The sequence below is a fragment of the Choloepus didactylus genome, chromosome 9 (genome assembly GCF_015220235.1).
Source record: "Choloepus didactylus isolate mChoDid1 chromosome 9, mChoDid1.pri, whole genome shotgun sequence".
NCBI classification, from domain to species: domain Eukaryota; kingdom Metazoa; phylum Chordata; class Mammalia; order Pilosa; family Megalonychidae; genus Choloepus; species Choloepus didactylus.
In genome coordinates, this window is record NC_051315.1 from 5,089,565 (window position 1) to 5,108,554 (window position 18,990).

Here is an 18,990-nt window from a genome sequence, read left to right on the forward strand (position 1 = left end):
CGTGCCCACCACCCTCCCCAGGGGCTGATCAGGTACCCCAGCCCAGGCCCGCCAAGTCGAAGCACGTAATCAGTGTCCCGCACAATATATTTACAGATTAGGTTCAATGAGGTATAAAATGAAACCATGATGACAAGGTTGATTTAATCCAGGAATGTAAGGTTGGTTCAATATTGAAAAAACAATCAATAGAATTAACTATATCAATAAGTTAAAGGAAAATAAGTGCATGATACTAAAATCTCAATGCAAACAGGAATAGAAGTAAATGTCATTAATCTGATAAAAGGTTTCTACAGAAAACCCACACAGACAAAACAGTTATTTGTGAAATGTTAAAGGTTTTCCCTCTGATAACAGGAATTAGACAGGGATTCTTGCTATTCATTACCCTGAAAGTTCTAGTTAGTCAAATTAAGGCATGAAAAGAAGTAAAATGTATAATAATTGAAAATAGATTTTAAAAACCAATGTTTGCAGTAAATATTATAGTAAATAGAGAAAATCAAAACTTGTCTCTAGAAATAAACTAACAAATTATAAACAAAGTGAGCAGAGTGTTTAACTACAATTTAAATATACAAAATCAAGATTATTTCTCTACACCAGAGAAATAAATATATAAAATGAAATGTTGAAAATTATAACATAAAATAATACTATAGTATGGCCAACTTAATACATCAATAAATTCAATACAAAGTACCAAATAAATGAAACACCATTCATGGATTGGAAATACTAATTCTCCACAAATATAGTTCCAATGAAATCTTAATAAATATCCTTGAGGGATTTTTGGAAATTGACAAGTTGATTATAAAATTTATGTGGAAACCAAAATACCAAGAAAAGCTAAGAAAATCTTGGAAGAAAAACAAAACTGGAGGACTAATACTACTATATAGACATAATGATGTTACAGTAAATAATTCAGTATAGTATAGACAGATTAACAGACCAATGAAACAGGTTGAAGAGCTAAAGGCAGACTGATAAAAATGGACAAATAATGTATAACAAGGGTGGCAACAAAGAACACTGAAAAAATAATAGGATTTTCAGTAAGTTGTACTGGATCAATTAGATATCTATTCTCCTATCTCACACTGTATACAGATACTATAAGTTTAAATGGAAAAAGCAAAAAAGTAAAGTTAACTGTCCTGGTGTGAATGTATTGTGTCTCCCAGAAAAAGCCATGTTCTTTGACACAGTCTTGTAGGGCAGATGTTTTGATGCTGATTAGACTTGCATGGAAATGCGCCCTACCCAACTGTAGGTGATAACTGATGAGATATTTCTGTGGAGGCGTGGCCCCACCCATTCAGGGTGGGCCTTGATCAGTGGAGCCATATAGATGAGCTGATGGGCAGAGGGAACTCAGTGCAGCTGTGGGTGATGCTTTGAAGAGGAGCTGCAGCCAAGAGGGACGCTTTGAAGAAAGCACAGGAGCTGCAGAAGAGAGACATTTTGAGGACGGCCATTTAAGGCAGACTCTTGCTCTGGAGAAGCTAGGAGAGGACAAGTGCCCCAAGTGCAATTGGGAGTGAAATTTTTGAGGAGCTGCAGCCTAGAGAGGAGCATCCTGGGAGAAAGCCATTTTGAAACCAGAACTTTGGAACAGACACGAGCCACATGCCTCCCCAGCAAACGGAGGTTTTCCGGACACCATTAGCCATTCTCCAGTGAAGATGCCTGATTGCTGATGTGTTTGTTACCTTGGACACTTTGTGGTCTTAAGACTGTGGCTGTGTAACCAAATAGACACTCTTTTATAAAAGCCAATCCATCTCTGGTGTTTTGCATTCCAGCAGCATTAGCAAACTAGAACAGTAACACTTACAGAATATAACAAAAGAAAGTAGATTCGTAATCTTGGGGTAGGCAAATAGTTTTGAAATAAGATTCAAAAAGTATGGGCCATAATGCAAAAGACTGCTAAAACTGTGAAACTTGAGCCACAAGATGGGATAGTATATTTACAATGCATACAAGCAAAAACCACTTATCCAGAACATGCAAATAATTCCTAAAAATTAGAAAAGACAGTAAAACTTACCAAAAAGAATACACTTAAACATGCACTTTTCTAAAGAGTGCACTAAACCACTCTAAATCACAAGAAAACTACTCAATCTCACTTGTTCTCAAAAAGCAATTTATAATCATTATAAGATATTAATGTATCTGTCTTACAAAGGCTAAAATTAGAAAGACACAACATCATGTTTTAGCAAGGATGTGGAGCAACTGGAACTCTCAAACATGTCTGGTAGGAGTGTATATCTGCACAACTTTAAAATACTATTTGGCTGTATCTATTAAAGTTTAACATATATGTACAGCATTACTCACCTATTTGATTCTAATGTATATACTTACTGACATGCACCTGGTAATTGAAAGGCATGTCAAAAATATTCATAGCAGTAGCCCAAAACTGGAATCTACCCAAATGACCATTAACAATAGAATGGATAAATATTTTATAGGTGAACAATTAAATATGATAAGCACAAATAAATTATTTTTATATGGAAAGATCCCACAAGCATCATACTGAGAAAAAGTCAGACACAAACACCCTGATTGTTTCATTTAAATCAAGTACACAGAAGTTAAAACTAATCTGTGGTGTTAGAAATCAGGACTATTGATACCCTTGGACAAAAGTGAAGAGGCTTGGATCAGGAGGGGATATAATAAGGGGAATCTAGGGGAATGTCTACTTGGCAGAGTGGTTGTACCATTTTACATTCTCACCAGTAACATAAAATTGACTAGTTTTTCCACATGCTTGTCAGCATTTGGTGTTATCACTTTTATTTTAGCCATTCCGATAGGTATGTAGCAATATCTCACTGCAGCTTTAATTCACATTTTCCTGATGGCCAAAGATGTTGCTTATATACAGATTTGCATGTCTCCTCATTGGTGAAATGTTCAGGGCTTCTGCTCTTTTTCTAATTGGATTAGTTTGTTTTTAACGTTAAGTTTTGAGAGTTTTTAAAAATACGTGTTCTATATGCTCGTCCTTTGTTGGATATGCAGTTTGCTAATACTTCTCCCAGCCTGTAGCTTGTCTTTTTATCATCTTCACATAGTCTTTCATGAGCAAAAGTTTTTAATTTTAATAAGGTCCAATTTATCATGCTTTTGGTATCAAGTCTAAGAATTCTGCCCCAAATATTTTCTCCTAAGTTTTATTCTAAATGTTTTATAGTTTAATGTTTTATATTTAAGTACATGATATACTTTGAATTAATTTTTATATAAGAAGTTTAGTTAAGCTTGTTTTTATTTTTATTATTATAATTCTATATAGTTTTGCCTATGTATATTCATTTGCTCCAGCCCCGTTTGTTGAAAAGGCTGCTCTTCCTCATTGAATTGCTTTTGCACTGTGACCAAAAATCAGTGAGACACATTTATGTGGCTGTATTTCTGGGTTCTGCTTTCTGTTCTGTTGATTCATGTGTCTATCCTTTCATCAAAACCACACTGACTTGGCTGCTATAGCTGAATAGTAAGCTTTACTTCTGGGACAGTCATGGGCACAGCCAGTGGTCATCTCCCAGTCTTCACCTACTCCTTCTTTTTCCCCTCTTGTTTGCTTGCATGCAACTGTTTGTTATGTTTCCACTCTTGTTTGTTTTCATGCAGATGTTTGGTATATTCCATTTGTGCTTGTCTGCATGCAAGAAAGAATTCAGTCTCTTTCACAAAAGACTGTAGGCAGCTGGAGGAACAATAAACCTTAACCAGCCCCAGCTGCTTGCCAGGGCACAAAGGTTGCTCCTTTGCAGTTTCCCTTTACCCTAGAGTGCATAAAAGCCCAGCACTCGGGCAGTGCATGTGTCCCTCATCTCTGACATGAAGTGAGGCATGCAGACCTGCCAAGCAGTTGGTCTTCCTGGAGGACCAGCCACAGTTGGTCCTTCCTCTCTGATACAAAGCAGGGCATGCAGAGCTGACATCCATGACCCTGAAGTGAGCAGTTGGCTCCCCCAGGGTACTGGCCATGGTGCGACCCTTTTCCCTGCTCTTTTGTGCTCTTTGTGCTGTGTAAGTAATAGAGCAGTCATTTGCTGGGAGTCCCTGTTGTGCCTGAGCCTGTGTTCTCCCAATGCACTGTATAGCAACTCACTCCAAACCTACTATCAAATAGAGAAATTCCTTCCATTTTATTCTCCTTTGTCAATACTGTTTTAGCTATTCTAGGGCCTGTTCCCTGTCTTGTAAATTTTACAAAAGCTTATCTATGTCTACAAAAAAACAAAAAACAAAAACAAAACACTTCTTCCTTTGTGATATTCCAAGGTTTCTCCTTTCATCATTGCCTTTATGTATGAAGAAATTTTGTAGCCAATCTTTAAGTACCAGTACGTCTAGTGGTGACAAATGCTTTCAGTTTTCCTTCATCTAAGAATGTCTTTAATTTCCCTTCATTCCAGAAGTATCATTTTTCAGGGTATAGAATTGCAGTTGACAATTATTTCTTTCAGCACTTGAAACTGTATTGCTTCTTTCTGGCCTCCATGTTTTCAAATTTGGAATGTGTAGGTAACGTGTCATTTCTCTCTGATTATTTCAAGATATTTCTTTGTCTTTTATTTTCTGAAGTTTATTTAGGATGTGTCTTGGTATGGAACTCCTTGAGTCTATTCTGTTTGGGGTTCGCTCACCTTCTTTAATATGTAGATTTCTGTCTTTTACTCAATTTGGGGAGTTTTTAGCCATTATTTGTTCAAATTTTCTTTCAAACCCACTGTACCAGTTTGTATATATTATGTCCCTCAGAAAAAGCCATGTTCTTTGATGCAATCTTTTGGGGACAGACATATTACTGGGGATTAAGTTGGAACATTTGGATTAGGTTGTTTGCATGGAAATGTGCCCCACCCAACTGTGGGTGATGACTCTGATTGGATAATTTCCATGGAGGTGTTACCCCACCTATTCAGGGTGGGTCTAAATTAAATCACTGGAGCCATATAAATGAGCTGAAAAACAAAAAGAACTCAGTGCAGCTGAGAGTGACATTTTGAAGAGGAGCTACAGCCAAGAGGGACACTTTGAAGAACGCACTGTAACTAAGAGAGGAGATTCAACTTACAGAGACATTTTGGAGACAGACTTTGAAAGCAGACTTTTGCTCCAGAGAAGCTAAGAGAGGACAAATGCCCCAAGAGCAACTAAGAGTGACATTTTTGAGGAGCTGAAGCCTAGAGAGGAACGTCCTGGGAGAAAGCCATTTTGCACCAGAACTTGGAGCAGACATCAGCCACGTGCCTTCCCAAATAACAGAGGTTTTCCAGATGCCATTGGCCATCCTCTAGTGAAGGTACCTGATTGTTGTTGGACACTTTATGGCCTTAAGACTGTAACTGTGGAACCAAATAAACCCCCTTTTATAAAAGCCAATCCATTTCTGGTGTTTTGCATTCTGGCAGCATTAGCAAACTAGAACAACCACTCTTTCTCTCCATACTTTCTAGGATTTCAATTATACAACTGTTGGGTCCTTTTATTTAATTGTTCCTTATGTCCCTGAGGCTATGTTCATTTTCTTTTTCAGTCTATTTTCTATCTGTTGTTCAGAGGGTAAATTTACTGATCTGGCCTCACATTCACTAATTCTATTCTGTGTATATCTGTTCTACTAATAAGTACATCAACAAGTTTTTTTTAATTTCTATTTTATTTTTAGCTCTATAATTTCAATTTAGTTATTTTTATAGCTTCTATTTATTTGCTGAGATTTTCACTTGTGTCAAGAATTATTGAATTATTTTTACTATGACTGGTTTAAAATATTTTTCAGGCAATTCCAACATCTTATTCATCCAGTGTTGTCGTAAGGTGATTGTCATTCAAGTCGTGATTTCTCTGGATATTTTTACAATGGGTGATTTTCAAATGTATCCTGGATATTTTGATTATAAAGTAGGAGGCTTTGGATCTATTTATTTTATTTAATTTAGCCAGTTGTCACTCAGTTTAGGGTTAGCCCACAGGTCTTGGACTGTGGTTCCAGTGACAGCTTAATTATCAGAGCTTTCATGTTATTTTAGTCTGCTTGTTTAAATGGGGTCTCTGAGAGGGTGAAAGGTCTCTGTCAGTGGGAGAGTGGATCTGAAGTTCACAGGGATGAGGACCCTGACCACAAGCACGTGGTGGAGGGTCCCCTCTGGCCTGAGTCAGGCATCCTCTGTGACAGATTCCCTCATGCTGATGCCCCAGGGCCATCATAGTGACTCTGAGACGTAAATTAATGTCAGTTTTAATATGCTAACAACATCCAGCATTAATTAAGAAAGAAATTTCCAGGTTAAGTACCAGGTGTATCTACCAATCATATTAGAAGAAATGTGCTTGTTCCTGTTGTTGATGTCTATTTTAGACACCTTTCAGAAAGTAGAAATTTAGATACAGGAAGACAAAATCTGCCTTCCACACTGCTTACAGTTGTCTTCTTTTTCCACTGAAACTGCAAAACTGTAATCAGACTTAATGGAAAACTACTAAATGTGAGCAAGAATACTGTATTCCTCTCTAATGCATGTTTTTCCTCTAAATTGTGGAAAAAATCTCCTCCTCAATTGAGGCTATTTGCATAATATCATCCTTTATGGAAATAGACGATACTTCCTTGATCCTCATATCCTGTATTATAATTAACTCTGGCATTTACTAAGTGAAAACATTGCATTGTTTCCTCAGATGCTGTTCTATATCAGTAAAATCTCCAAGAAAAGTGGATGTGCCCAGGTCCCTGTACTAACGGATTTGCTTTAGGGGGCAATAGAAAAGGATGTGTCATCAGCCCAAGTTATCAAGTTGGACTTTATGGAAAATGCAGGATTTATTGAATGCCAGCCTCAAATTCTCTTTTTGGATCAACTTGCTTCATTTCCCTGCTATATTTGGAGGCATACATATGAAGACTAAAGAGTTAAATAAAACATTAAACAGTCACTCAGTCAAGAGTTCAGAAAGGAGTTGTAGTTTTATTTGAAATATTTCCATGGCATGCATGCACACATGTGCACACAAACATAAACACACACACCATTTAGATACCATGTGTATTGTGAACATGAATATTCCAGTTAATCTCTGATATAAAGTATGTTCAGTTATTATAAAATGTTTTTGTAGACTCTGTGTCCAATTAATCCTGACAGAGAAAGGGATCTGAGCAAAAGCCTTGGATTTGGAGAAGTGGACCCAGTTTCAAAAGCCGGCCTTCCACTTAGTAAGTGTGCTCTGGGGGAAGTCACCTAATATCTCTGTGCCTCAACTTCCCCCTCATAAAAGGGAACATTAACCCATGGTTGATGAACATTGCAAAGTGTCAGCGAGGCCCAAATTAGCCAATGTCAGCATCATCTAATCTAATCTTCCTGAAAAGGATAAAACAATCCATTGTTGTAATTTACCGCCATTATTGTCCATACACCCATTTCCAGCATCATTGCATTGTTCTCCTGTACATGCTTGCCTAGTTCTTTAAAGAGGAATGAAATTCAGCAAGTTGAGTTCTGAATGCCAGTCTGCTATCTCATCTAGCACTAATGAAAAGAAGTGGAGTGGAGACAATTTGAGGTGCCTTGATGCATACACAGTGAAGCTAGCAGCCATCTAGCATCTATGGAGAAGAAGAAAATGGAAGTGAGATATTTCCAAATATGTTATTTTTTCAAAGGAAGAAATCATAAAGCCTGGCCAACAGCCATTGACCTTCTTATCAGAGTTTGCAGGCAGTAGATCTCTGCTCAATCCCACTATAAATGTTATGAATCTAAGTAGAATGGAGATGTACCAGTGTTGGCTCAGCACAAAAATTACTCATTCACTCTCCATGACCCCTTATTGCTGGGGCAGTGAGTTGTGCTACATCACTGCAGATGGTCCCACACAAATGCAGCAGGCACAAAACCTCCTGTGATGGATGGTGGAAGCAGGGCTGTCCTCGGGAACTCCACAACTGTGCACAATGTCTAGGCTATGATTTGGTGAAGCAGCTTGCATGGCTCTGCTGTGTACTGTGGGGAAACCAGTGGCTGCTTCAGGGAGCTTGGACAATGAATCATGATGTTGCACAGCACCTGTTTTACTGTCCTTTAGAGCCCTGCTCTCAGTCACCCAGCACTGTCATTTTATAGGAGTCCATTACAGTTCATTAGATAGCTCTAAAAGCAAATCCTATATAGTGCTGCTGCACAACTCAGGGGCCCTCTAACTGGGGATAAAATGGGAGCAGAGATAAATAGCCTATAGGAAGTCCCAGCATCTGGCACACACAGACAACTATGGTGTATAGAAAGGAGTGATTGCAGGGCTGTTGGGCCCAAGCTCTGCAGGGCAACGCTTTGAATAGAAGAAGGAAGTCCAAGAGTGGGAAGTGCACAAGATGACAAATGGACCCTCTAGAATCCCTAAGAACAGCCCTACCCCTCTGTCTACAAGCCATTTTTCCTCCCCTCCAGTATCTCTTTCCAGTCAATCAGTGGCCTCACCGTGTGCCCAGCCTTCCAATTTATTTGCTATTCACTCACTATTTTGTTAAGATTGTCAGAACAAAGACAACTAATACAATGTCCTGTTTCTCCACATTTTATTCCCTCTATTACCACAGTTATCTTACTGAACATGTGACTTAATAAAAACAGCCCATGTCTTCACTGCACCTTCATTTTTGAAAGATAATTTTGCTAGACATAATTTGTGGCTGACAGATTTTTCTTATTTCTTTCAGCACTTTGAATGTGTCATCCAACTGCCTTATGTCTTCCATAATTCTGATGAGAAGTACATTGTTTGTCTAATTGGGGTTATCTTGTATATAATGTGTTATTTTTCTCTTATTGCCTTCAAGATTTTCTCTATAATTTTGGCTGTCAACATTTTTATTATAATGTTATAATGTGTATGGGTGTGGATTTCTTCATGTTTATCCTCCTTGGAGTTTGCTGAGATTCTTGGATGTATAGATTAAGATTTTTCATCAAATTTGGGAAGTTATCAGCCATTATTTCTTCAAATAATTTTATGCTCCTTTCATTCTGTCTCTTCTCCTTCTGGTATTCCTATTATGTGTATCTCAGTGTTTTCAGTAGTATCCCACACTTCTCTGAGGCCCTACTCATTTTTTCTTGATTCTGTTTACCTCTCTGTTCTTCAGATTGCCCAATATTTATTTTCAAGTTCATTAACTCATGCTGCCAGTTCAAGACGACTGTTGAGTCCCATAGTGAAGTTTTCATCTTGATAATTATATTTTCAACCCCAGAATTTCCATTTGGTTCTTTTAAAATAATTTCTATTTCCTTATTAATATTCTCCATTTGTTGAGGCATTGACATGCTTTCCTTTAATTCTTTAGACAGGGTATCTTTAGCTCTTTTGACATATTTATAATGGCTACTTTGAAATCTTTATCCACTAAATCTAATATCTGGGCCCCTTAAAAAGTATATTCTATTGCCTACATTTTTTTTCTGTGTGGGGGACACACTTTACTGTTTCTTTGCATGCTTGTAATTTTTGGTTGAAAACTGGATATTTTGATAATATATTGAAGCAATTCTGGATACTGATCATCCTCCCAGAGGCTGATACTGATTTATGCTTGCTCATTTATTGTGTGTACGTGTGTGTTTGTGTGTGTGCGCCAACTTGGCTGAACTAACTTAGTGAAGTATATTTGGACCGCAGTGTGCAGCTTCTGATGTCTCTGCTCAGAACTTTTTTTTTTTTAATCTTTTAGCCTGTATACCTAACAGTCACCCCTAAGCCAGCCTAAGCCACTTTTTCACTAAATGTTGCACTTAAATCCTCTTGGCAAGGCAGACTTTTACCCTTTACCATTGAGTATTTGCATGGCTTGGAGGTTTATATCACAGTTCAGGGAGTTTACAGGGTTTTTGCGTCAGGTTCAGCCAGGGACTTGGATGGTCCCTCTCAGGCCATCATGAGAGGGGCAGCCTTGAGCACACAAATGCACAGTCTTCCTCACTGAGGGATGACCATGATATGATTTTTGAGTCTGGCTTCCCAGGGGTCACCTCTGCACCAGAGTAGTTTACTGCTCTGCCAGTGTTTGGTTGAGGCTGTGCTTAATCCCTGTGCCACTGAGCCTTCTGCCTGGGTTGATTGGCTTGTGTGTGACTTCGGGAATGTTTTCAAGCCTGCCCCATGCTCTTCTCTTATTGCCCCTGAGTGGGTGCAGCCTAACACTTGTCCACCACCTCCCCAACACCCAAGGCTGCCTGTGATCCTGGAGGGCTCTTCTTGGCTCTCTCTTTCCTGGGTTCTCTCTGTTTAACTTCTGGTTAACTTCTGGCTTCCCTTCTGTTTAGCTTGTGTCTACTCAGATCATGGAGCTATGAGCATCCTGCCTTCTTAACTGCTCTCCACCAAGATCTCCATTTCTTGTGTATGTGGCAATGATCTTAGGTCTACAATTCTTCACTCACTGTTTCAAATATAGTCAGTCCCCTCAGACAGGGTCAGGCTGTCCTTAGTCCTGGGCAGGACTCCTGGGCATGATGTGGGTGGGAACAGTGGCCTACTTCTCCAAAATGACACTCCAACTCTATGAGCAGGCTCACCTCTCCTGATGTGGAACCTTGGCCCTATAACAAAGGCGCTGAGGTGAGGGTAATCAGTGCCCCAGTATTCTCAGCCAGCTGCACCCAGAGCACAGTTCCCAGCCTATGAGTGAGGGCTGGTAAGCAAAGGGGGCCCGCTCTCAGTAGCGCTTGCCTGGAATAGGGTTTCTGTAATGTGGGGCTGGAGGAGATGAGAAAGGCTGGCCTCCTGCACCTTCCCAAGTGATTCTGTAATCTGAGACTGGGAGATGAAGAGGAGAGAATCCATCCCCTTGTCCACATCCTCCCAAAGTGGAACACCTAGAGTAGAATTAGTCACCAGGAGATCACGGAGAGGGCTGGAGAGGGAAAAGGTAGTGGCTCACCCAGATTTTCTTGAATGACTACTTCTCCATTTACTGTATGCCCTAAGGAAATTTCAGAAGACTTTAAATGACATTTTTCATAATTTTCTCCAGTTAAATGGTTATTTTGTTGGTGAAAGCATCTACCGAGCTCCTCACTTTTCCATCCTGGAAGTTCTTCAAGAGGTAGGATATTTGAGAGAGCTGTTTGCTTGTCAGAAAACCTGCGGGTGGCTGAAAGTTTGCAGCCAAAAGCACTGGCTCCCTCTGGAAGCCATAGAGAGTAAATTCCTCTCCCCACCTCCTGCTCATGTGTCCTGATTCCACTCTGGCTCAAACACCATGTAGCCACTTCAGCCCAGACTGAGCCCCTCAAGTGCTGCCCTTCAGCCCTTAGGTAGGCGAGGTGACCTCACTGGGCTTTGACTTTGTCCAGCTGTAAATGGCAATGATACATCTTCCCAGTCACTTGAGGACTTAGGATGCTATGAGCTAACTCAAACAGCACCCTCTCTCCCCTTTACCACATGTTCCTCCCTCATTTTCTGCAGTAAATTTCATGAAGCATGCAGGACTTTTCATTCAACTTATTTCTTGAGAAGCAAAAATGTTAATCGTGACTTAGCTTCCCTTTTCCCATCTTCCCCTTTTAGAAGAGGCAGAAAACTCTAGTAGTGCTAAAGAAGTGTGGTCCCCTCAGAAGATGCTCCCCAGATGGTAACATCAGCATCCCTCAGGAGCCTGCTAGAAATACACATTCCCAGACCCATCCCAGTCCTGCTAAATCACAACCTCCAGAGATGGGGCCCCAGAATCTGGGTTTTAACAAGCCCTCCAAGTGCAACTCGGATTTGAGGACCACTGGTCCAGGACCTGCTGGGGAGAAGAAACAACACTTCCCACCCTGCCATGAACACTTCTCTAATCCAAACATCATTTAACAGCCAACATTGCCTAGAAGAGGAAAGCTTTGGGAAAGAGAATCGATAGAAGAGTCAAAGGGGCAGGAAGCTGTCGGGAAAAACCACAAGAACAATTTCCCTCCAAATGCACAGCCTTCATTGACCTACCCGCCAGCCTTAAGATGGCAACAGGGAAGAAAGGTCTTCTTTCTTCCAACCACAGGCAGAAAATGCCACCCCACAACTGAACCTTGGCACAGGGGCCCAGGCTGCAGGGCTGCAGAAAGGATAAGGCTGGACAACATGGAGCCCCTCACAGGGAGTGGAGGCAGGGTGCTTTATGGGTGCTCCTGAGACATCTGGGGGTACTTCATGGGGAGTTCAAAGGCTGCATGGATGGAGGGTGGTATAAGATCAGCATCATTTGGATAATTACCTAACTGCAGTGTTTATACAAGACTGTGAGACCTGAGGATGCTCAGGTTGCAGAAGTCTTACCACAGTTAATACTCAGTCAAGATCATACTCATTTTCCCAAATTTTCAGATGATCTGAAACCAAGACAGCTGACACTTGCTTCTTCTGCATCCATCAGGACTCAGGGAAAACACCTCCTGTGCAGCTGCCTCCCCCTGGGCTCCTCAGGCATCTATTATGGCAGATTGCCCACAGAATGATACTACCATCAGCTCCTGAGTTAACAGAGCCTGGTACTGCACAAAGGATGACCACGTCCAATCAGAGCCTATTTCATGTCTTCCAAGGACCCATGTGAGAGTTAGAAGTCCACTGCTCTGGGGTGAGAGGACCACAGAAGGCTGTCCTGCCCCTGAGCTCTTCTCATAATTACCCTTTCTAGCTTTAGGCTCTCTCTTAATTCATAACCATGACTGTCCTAGAAACCCCCTTGCCCACCCAGCAGAACTACTACACTACCCTTCCCATAGTGTCCTCAGCAGGCTGGCACCAGATCACAGAGAGATGGCCCCACAGCTAGACACGGCCGTCCACACTGGCCCCACGGCAAAACCACGCAATGGAGGTCTTCTGGCCGACTGCAGCTGTGCTTGCTCTTGCAGCCCCACAGAGAACAGACCTTATTCATGCCTCATGAATATTTGTAAAAAGAGTTCCAGAGTCAAGCTAGTAACATTTCAACCTAATAAGAGTGCACGGCAAGAATGCTAATCATTTTAAGGCTCATAGCTGTGCCTGAGTCATGCTTTATATTCTTGCCATCACTCCACGTGCAGGACAGAGCTGCAGGGCATTGTCTGATAGAGCCAGGTGCTGCATGACACCTGGTCCAAACAGGTGCCATCTTTCCCTTTGCTTTCTTTTGCTTTAAAAACAAGAATTGAAAAGTAAGAGCAGGGCAGGAATTATTTTATAACAAAACTTGGAATATTTTTGACATATTATGATTTGGTGCCCTTTACTGGGTGGGAAATTTCTCTCCTCCTCTTCCCATTCTTAAGTTGACTCTCCCCATATGCGCCATTTCACTCTGAGAAGGTAGACTAGATGCCTGTCTCAGATTGAGACCTCAAATAAACTTCTCCAAGCCTGGGGTAAAAAGAGAAGCCCATTTGAATGAGCTGCTCTGGAGGGCAGATAAACTGTCTGGATGTGTTGCTGAGACGTAATGAATACATTCCTAGCAACTCTCTGGCAATTATCTCCCAGTGATGTATGACAAGTTGCTGTTTGTAGAAGCTTGTAAAATGTTACAGAGCTTCATTAATTTGCCCTTCATTAGCTATGTAATTTTGCTAATGATCCAGTCTGCACAGATCATTCTGCCCTCGGAGATGCAAGCTATACAGCCATATTCCTGTGACATCTAGGCCCGGCTCCGCCCCAGGCCCCTGCCCACCCCTCTTTGACTTCTGCTTCAAAGTAGAGCAAGCTTGTATTGATAAGTGAATAATAAGTCTGCATATGAAATTGCACATTTATTGGAAGAGTAGGAATGTGAAATTTGTAAATCTGTTCATTGCAGATGATTGCCCTGGAGGAACAAGACTGTTCATCATTAACTATCTTCCCATCTGTGCTCTTGGTAAGTGTGCCCCATGGTCCAATCCCTGACTTCACAGACAGTGGGGGCCCCAAGCCCGGGAGGCAGGAGCAGCACCCTGGCAGAGGCTGAGGGAGGTGCACGGCCAGACGCCCAGCACCAGGCTCAGAATCACACCTTCTTGGGGAGAGCTGTTGACCCTGCTGCCTGCTGCGACTTCAAATGGGTCATTCCACCTCCCTGCACCTCTGTTTACCGTCTGTGAAATGGGGACAATGAATCACATACTTCACACAGATGCTCAGCAGATTAGAAGGTGTCATTATGGAAGGTACTTGGTGAAAAGCCAAGATGCACAGGGGCAAGTCACTTCTCAATCCTTGCAGCAGGAAAAAATGAATTCAGTCCCTGAAAACTAGGATCCAGAGTGGACGAGACTGGTAGTCACTGGGAGTAAGCCTCTTATAAGCCCCCAAAGATGAAAAATAAATCATAAGTCATAACAAAGAGGAAATCCCCAAAAAGAGAGACAACCTGGTCAGCTCTGTTGGTGGCACTGTCACCTGCAGGCATGTGCCAGTTTCCTGCTCCTGCCGGCCAGAAGGAAGCCTGGCCGGGGTTGGCCCCACAGCTGCTCCAGCAGCACTGGGGCTCGTGCCAGCTCCCGAGGGAGAAGTGGCCAGTCAGGATCAGCAGATGGAGAGCTGCATGCCTGAGGTCAAGGCAAATGGGTTCAGTAAACTCTCCCTCCATACCCACTGTGTTCTAGATGCTGAATCTTGAGGTGCTTCAGCAACTGCCAGGATTTAGACTCAACCCTAGCTCTTGGTTGGTTCTCAGTCCAACAGGGAAGCAAATAGGCATAGATGATTATGAAGTCTTGGGATAAATGAAATGCTTTTAAGTTTAGGGTAATGTGCAAACACCAAGCTGGGGGGTCAACTTCTAAAGGGGTGAAGCTGGCCCCAGATATTGGAAAGAAGAAGGAGGTAAGGCTCTGAAGGTGGCAGCGTGAGAGAGGACCGCAACCTGTGAATCCACAGAAGGTCCATACTCTGAAAACACGAGTTTTGTCTGAGCCAAGAAGAGGACAAGGATGTGGCTAAAGAGGTTGGCAAGCCAGCTCATTGCAAACTTGACTTCCTGTGCAGCTGACTTTCTCTCTTCTCCTTTTCCTTAAGTTTGTTAGGAAATATTTCAGACATTCAAAAAGCAAAGTAATATGACAAGCAAGCGTGTCTTATTTACTTCCTATTTTGTTTTGTTTGACATTGCAGGGTTTGCTATAACATCCTTCAGATCTCTACCAGATTCCATAGTCTGCCTTTTCTTGCTTTCCCTGGGAGTAACCCCCATTCTAAAATTGGTGTTTTGAAAAAACTTGTTATATATATATATACATATATATGAATATATATATGAATTCATAGGCAGCATGTATTTTTTCTGTGTTTATATAATTTACAGAAACGGTATACCATACTTTTTCTGCAGCACGTTTTCTTTACTTGGTTTTATTTTACAGGATTTATTCAGGCAGATCTATATTATACATTTAACTCTGTACAATATTTGATTGTATCACTATCACACAACTTTATCTGTTTTCTTACTGATGAACATCTAGATCTTTTTTGCCACTTCACTGTGAACAAGCCTCCTTTGACACACTGTTCTGGTTTGCTAAAGCTGCCGTTACGCAAAATACCAGAAGGGGATTTATTCGGTTACAAATTTACAGTTATAAGGTCATAAAAGTGTCCAAACTAAGGTATCAACAAGAGGACACCATCACTGAAGAATGGCCAATGGTGTCCAGAACACCTCTGTCAGCTGGGAAGGCACATGGCTGGCATCTGCTGGTCCTTTGCTCCTGAATTGAGTTTCAAATAACTTTCTCCAAAATATCTCTGGGCTTCTGTCTTCACTCCTCTCTCTCAGCTCCTGTGTGTCTTTGCATCATTCTCTTAGGGTATTTCTTTCTAAGCATCTGGGGGTCCTGTCTTAGCTTCTCTGGGGCAAACTCTGGGTTTCATTTCTTAGCTTATCATCTGCAAATGTCCTTCTGTCTGCATCTCCAAGCATCTCTAAGCATCAGCAAGCATCTGGGTCTGGGTCAGCTCTTAGTTTCTCTCTTAAATACTCCAGTGAACTAATTAAGACCCAACCTGAATGGCAGGGCCACACCTCCATGAAAATAATTCAATCAGAGTTCTCACCCACAGTTGAGAGGGTCACATCTCCATGGAAACATTCAATCAAAATTCTCACCCAACAAGATTGGATTAAAAGATTATGGCTCTTGTGGGGGACATAATATATCCAAACTAGCACACACACCGTGTACACACACAAAAGAATCTTAAGAATATGTACTGCAAGTGGAATCAATGGGTATTAATGGATAAACATCGACAGTTTCGTAGTGGCTGCCATGTTGCTCTGCAATGCGATTATTCCAGTCTTCACCTCCACCAGGAGGGTGTGCCCATGTCCTCAGCAGCACTTGCTACTGGGAGACTTGTTCTTGGAACCCTTTGATTGTTTTGATTGACTTTCCTGATTTCAAAGGAGTTTAAGTGTCTTATCAAATGCTGATGGGCCATTCTGGTTTCCTCTTCTGTGAACTGCCTGTGCATACACAGTCCCATTTTTTCTGTTGCACTGTTTTTGCTTTGATTTGTAGGAGTTCTTTATGTATTCTGGTTGCCACCTAGCTGGTAGCTTGTCTTGTAATTTTATTTATTGTAGCTTTTTTTAAGTAGTATTCTAATCTGTCAAACATATCAGTCTTTTATGGTTCGTGCCATGCTGTCTTGTTTAAGAAATTTTTTTCCAACCTGATGTTAAAGATAAATTTTCTTCTATACTTGTGTTTCTTTCCCATTTAAGTCTTTCATGCACCATGAATATATGTGTAGCGTGAGCTAAGTATCTTTTTTTCCCGTAAGCTAGCCAACTGTGCCAGTTTATTGACTGAACATTCTGATCTTTCCTCCATCAGTTGGTAAGGCCACATCTTTTCATTGACCAATACCTGGGAAAACTCAGGTATAACTGGGACTTCTACTAAGCTCTAGGACCCTACAAAAGTGTCTCAGATGGAGTGAGGTATGACTGAAGTATAAGGCTTTCCACCCTTTCTTAAAATTACCACACTTTTACCTGTCCTATCTGGCACAAGACAAAAGTGTCGATTGTATGAAAATCTCCAGCCCCCATTCACTTCCCTGTTTGGCGGACCAGTTTATTCCCTTTCTCTGCTCTCCAAGAGGGGAGAGTCTTCCTTAGACTAGTTATATGCCTTTTATGAAGAAGAATTGGGAAGAAAAGTGAAGATGAGAAGGACAAAAGTTGTGCTAAGCTTGAGCTGACTGAGGAACTTTTTTCTGAGTTTGGAAGAGACTGTGAGGTGTTAGACAATTTGGGAGGAGAGAAAGAACAAGGGTACTTTGCAGGAAGGGTGGGTGATCAATGAACTGCCTACCACTTTATACCCTTCAGGGATGCAAATGAGAAACAGAGTTCCTTTTCCATTATTTAGTTTCTTTTTCATGGTGGACTGAGCTTTAAATGCAGCAGTTCTTGGAGCTGGAACTACATGGGCATAACTTGAATGCCCAGATCCCGTGAAAGATTTAATTTCAAAGTAAAGCTGATGGTTAAGATGGACGATTGGAAGTGCAGCACAGCAGTAAAACCGGCCATCAGCAAATGCAGACGGTTGGGCTTATAACATTGCATAATGAATCACAAAAACCAGTGATTAATGAAAGAGATACACCATCCTAGAGTGCCTGGGGAGAAACAGAAAAGACTCAGATGCTAACCTTGTTTCTTGCCCTGGAAGTCCCAAACATTTGCACTCATAACTCCAACAAAAGTGAGGTGAAGTACCTGACTCCCAGGGATATGGAACTCCCTGGCAACGCAGGATATGACTCCTGGGAATGAATCTGGACCCAGCCTCGTGGGATTGAGAACATCTTCTTGACCAAAAGGGGGATGCAAAATGAAATGAAATAAAGTTTCAGTGGCTGAGAGATTTCAAATGGAGTCGAGAGGTCACTCTGGTGGACATTCTTACGCACTATATAGATAATACTTTTTAGGTTTTAATGTAGTGGAATAGCTAGAAGTAAATACCTGACATTACCAAACTCCAACCCAATAGCCTGAACTCTTGAAGACAATTATATAGCAATGTCACTTACAAGGGGTGAGAGTGTGATTGTGAAAGCCTTGTGGATCGCACTCCCTTTATCCAGTGTGTGGATGGATGAGTAGAAAAGTGGGGACAAAATACTAAATGAAAAGTAGGGTGAGATGAGGGGGATGGTTTGAGTGTTCTTTTTCACTTTTATTTTTTATTCTTATCCTGATTCTTTCTGGTATGGGGAAAATGTTCAAAAATAGATTGGGGTGATGAATGCACAACTATACGATACTGTAAACAGTTGATTGCACACCATGGATGATTGTACGGTATATGAATATATTTCAATAAAACTGAATTTAATTAAAAAAAAAAAACGGAGGTGAAGTACAGTGCTTAGCCTTCCCACTTTCCTGTGCTCTGGGCAGTGCTGGTTCTGCCTGGAGGCTGAGGCTTCAGGGCCCCCATGGAGTTAGTGAAAGGATCCAAAGCCCAAAGGAGCCCCCCATGGGAATGGGATACAGCCTCCAACCTGGGGCTGCGGACTCGGGCGTTAACAGCATCTCCAGGGAAGAGCCCAAACCAGGTGCTCTGACTAAGGCTGCCTACAAGGAGCCCAGGTTTCTCCAGCACCCAACACGCCTGCAGACCAGGATTCAAAGCACCAAACACCTGCCTTCCAGCTGGAACCCAGAAGTGGAAACAGCCTGGCCTCCGAGACTGTGGGGTGAGAGGGAGTAAGCCACTCAGACTGCACAGGAGCAGGCACCATAGAGCTATGCAAGCCAGCAGGAGGAGAAGGAACAGCATGGCAACTGTGCACACTATGAATATACACAAGGTACCATGCTACAGGCATATGTATATGGAGATAATAAGAGGGGAAATACCAGGAAAGGTATCAGTGTTCCTTCACTCTACAGAATAGTGATAAGAACATGAATTCAAA